The following is a 4,280-nucleotide window of genomic DNA, read 5'->3' as shown; positions in this document are numbered from 1 at the left end:
TATATCTAGTCGGGAGTGGTGCTGACTGAAAACAGATGATTTGGAGCGATTCGCGCGCCATGTGTTGGTCATTCTAAGGACTTATTGAACTACCCTCGTAAGATAATTCGCATACAGTATGGTACTCGGCTTCACCAAGATATTATCTCATCTCCCTGAACCAAATGTTTATGATTATTCTTGTTCTAAACTATTCATATTTTAACAATCGTCAACCGATATCATTTTCTACGATTAAATAAGTCCTATCAATTAGATGGATTGAAATCAATAGCTCGTGCACAGTTCCTTCGACTTTCAGCGTTAAAGTTTAATGGTGGTTGTAGTGTCCCCAATCTTGGGAAGTTTTTTAACTGCGCTTGCATCGCGCCGACAACCCGATTGGTCACTGTTAGCCCGCTGATTTTGAATAATATAAATATTCAGTTTTAATATTCATTATAAATAATGATTGAGAAATGCCAAAATAGAATTTTCCTAATCCTAAAATAAGATTTTGGAGTGAAAAGATGCAAGAAATTAGATTTTAATGAAAAAGAGGAAACTAAAACTTCTTATTACCTTCTCATTAACGTCTTCTGCATGAAAATCGCATTATTTTTTATTTGTCACTCCAAAATTATAATTTAGGATTAAGATCCATTTTTCAATGCATTTTTCAATCTTTATTTATCATAGATATTAAATCTGAATATTTATGTAAATTAAAATCAGCGCGCTAACAGTGACCAATCGGAGCGTCGGTGCGACACACGCGCAGTTTAAAAAGTTCCCAAGATTGGGGACACTAGGTGGCTGATCTTCAATTGTTAGTTCTTTAGCGAAACTAATGACAGCCTTATTGATCTGAAGTTAGGCAACGAAAACAACGCGTGCAATTGTTTAGCTGACGTGTTGGAACATGCGCCAAAAACTAAGAAACGAACCGCGACAGAAGTAAAGATGATGGAAGAGAAAATCAAAAAAACTCAAACCTACAAAAATAAAAGTACCGAATAGTTGTTGTAACCGGTGTCCCCAATCTTGGGAACTTTCTAAATTGAGCTTGCGTCTCGCGGACCAGGCGCCGACAACCCGATTGATCACTGCGCGCTGAGTTTGAATTATATAAATATTTAGATTTAATACTTATGGTTAATAATGATCGAAAAACGCATCAAAAGTAATTTCCTAATCCTAAATTAGAATTTTGGAGTAACCGATCAAAAAAATAATGCGATTTTCATGCAAAAACATGATTAATTCCGATGTTAGGAGAAAAAAAGATTTTTTCTTGAATTTAGCATTTTAAATGTTTAAAAATGTTAATGAAAAGGTAATAAGAAGTTTTAGTTTTAAGTAAAAAAAAAAATTATTTCTAATAGTATAAATATGATTTGATTATTTGTATACAATATTATATATTTTATAATATTTATACAATAATTAATTGGTCACAGTACACATAACAGAAAATTTGTTTAAATTTCTAGAATCTAAACAACAAACTAAAAATGTTATTTATATATTTAGCGAATATTGTGTCACTTTCTTTTAATCCAGGTCCTCTTCAAGTTATTAAAAAATGTATGATATAACATTTATCAGTGCAGTATATAATAGTTCTTAATTAATTTTTGGTAATTTTAGTAATTTTATTTTAAGTGACAGCCTACCGAAAAGAATTTTTGAGTATATACTAAAAATGCTTTAGGTCAAAGAAGCTCAGAGAAATTCTCCGCAGACACCCAGGTAGATATTTTTAAATGTCCAGAAAGCTCGTTTAAATGGTCTGAAGGCTTTAAAATATCCTTTCCGAAATTGAAATAAGAATACGATCTGAAATAACAAGCAGAGAGGCTATTTCAATAGAGTAGCCGACGCTGAAGGGTCCTTTGTTAAGCTTTCGGATTAAAATTTAGAAGTAGATTTTTTTAATTTCATAGCTAACAGCCTAACACATAATAATTCGGAATCTACGGGTTTCGATGACTTCAGATATCTAACTTTCTTTTTAATGCTTAAAATTAGAATTAATAGAACGTTTCTCGTAAATGGAATGAGATACGCCAAAAAAGACAGCATTTTTGAATTCAACTAGAAAACTGTATATCAGTATATAAGTTATAATTATAAATAAGTATAATGAGAAAATTCATCAATTAAAAAAAAGTGTTAATAATTTGAAGAGAAATTTAAAAAGGGAGAGCGGATTAGCCACGACCAACTACTGTAAATAACTCTGCCCGCCCAGTACGTGACGAATACAAAAGAAACATTATATTACCGTCGCACCACTCTTAAAAGGACCACTATAAGGATCTTGAAAAGGACCCAAATCTCTCAAACTATCTCCGAGACTATTTTGTTTCAAATCGACTTTGTTTATAGACTCAAATGGGCCAAGCTATTTCGCTAAAGAAAACTTAGAGATTTCTTTCAGTAGGGCATTGTCGGAAATAAACAAAATTTTTATTTTAAGACCCGATAGAGACGAAATTAATCATTGGGAATGATTTATTTCTCTGAACTCATAATTCATAACCTCTTTTCATTATAATTGAATTATTTATTATAAATATTAAATCTGAATATTTATATAATTCAAACTCAGCGCGCAAACAGTGACCAATTGGTATGTCGGTGCCTGGTCAGCGCGACGCAAGCGCAGTTTAAAAAGTTCCCAAGATTGGGGACACTGGTTGTACCATAACTGTCAATCATGAGTTAACGTTTACTGTGGTTGATGGAAAGGTGTGCCAGGTTCTTTCCGGAACTCCTTCTGCTGCCACATGTTACATTTGTGTTGCGACACCATCCCAGATGAACGACTTACCTAAAGTTTCAGATAAACCAGAGAAGGTGCGAAATTTCAGATACGGCCTCTCTACATTGCACGCGTGAATTCGTTTGATGCAATGAATACTGCACACAAGCTATCGTTTAGGATTCTGCAAGCGGCAAGCAAAAACTAACAAAGAGAAAGCGAAAATGAAAACTGTAAAACAGAGTCCAAAAACAATTCCATGATAAGATGGGGCTTATTATAGATGTTCCAAAACATGGCTCTGGGACTTATAACACAGGAAATACTGCCAGAAGATTTTTCAGAGATCCTGATTTGACATCCAAAATCATAAATGCTCGTAGATTCGGCATAATTTTGCAAGCAACGGATTCAGGGGAGACAATTGACACTTTCAAGTTCGGAAAATATTGCCAACAAACAGCGCAAATTCACGTCAGTCTTTATAATTGGTACTACATGCCAGTGACAGTACACAAAATTCTCATTCATGGAGCCAAAATGATTGAATCTGCTTTCCTCCCCATTATTCAATTCAGAGACAAAATTGAAAGAAGAAAGTAATTCTACTAGATCCTTAAGCTCAAGACTTGCTCAAGACATAAAATGTAAGTCTGAAGTCATACGTTGACAATGAAAGAAGAACTTTCTTCAGGTTCATAAGTGTCCCGACTTTTCATATGTTATAGAATTTATTTTACACAAATAATAAATGTAATGTTCAATCATTCCTTGTATTCAAACCCTTTTGTGTTGGCCAACTGTAAATGCTAAATGAAAAAAAAGAACTTTTTTTCTTAAATTAAAAGGACTAAATTTGGAAAAAAACGAGTTTTTACGTCGACAAGTGCCCGAATAATGCATTTTTAAATCATTTGTTTGACAATAACATCAAATTAATCAACTAATTATAAATGTTACTGAAATTATCGTAAATTTCCCAATTAAAAGGACTGATATTGAAAAAAAACTAGTTTTTTCGTCGACAAATGCCCAAATAATGTAATTGTTTATTAAATTTGTTTAAAAAATCATAAAATTTATGAAATAATTATGAATGTTGCTGAAATTAACATGAATTTCTGTTTCAATGTTTGATGCTGGATTTCACATTAGGTCAATGAAGTAAAGAAAATCATGCGTTCTTTGTAAGACTATATTCGCCATACTGGTTGATACATTAAAAAGAACGTTAGGTGGCGCTGCGCTCTCTCTCTCTCTCTCTCTCTCTCTCTCTTAGATCAAACAAAATTCAAATTCAAACATACCCCCCAACTTTAAAAGATTTATCTTTCAAATAAAAAAAAGCAAACATATGTAAATATAAACGTTGACATGATTGAACCAAAATGATCAACCTTTAACATTGAGATCTACATAAGTGAACTGTAGCTTAAAGATTACACAGGCCAACAATTCTCAGAACCAGAGACCAGACCTACTATACCCGAAGGTTTTTGCTGCGCTGAATCCGAATCTGACCTCAGAAAAATTC

Source organism: Belonocnema kinseyi, chromosome 1 (assembly GCF_010883055.1).
Source record: "Belonocnema kinseyi isolate 2016_QV_RU_SX_M_011 chromosome 1, B_treatae_v1, whole genome shotgun sequence".
Classification (NCBI taxonomy): domain Eukaryota; kingdom Metazoa; phylum Arthropoda; class Insecta; order Hymenoptera; family Cynipidae; genus Belonocnema; species Belonocnema kinseyi.
This window is presented reverse-complemented; position numbering follows the sequence as displayed.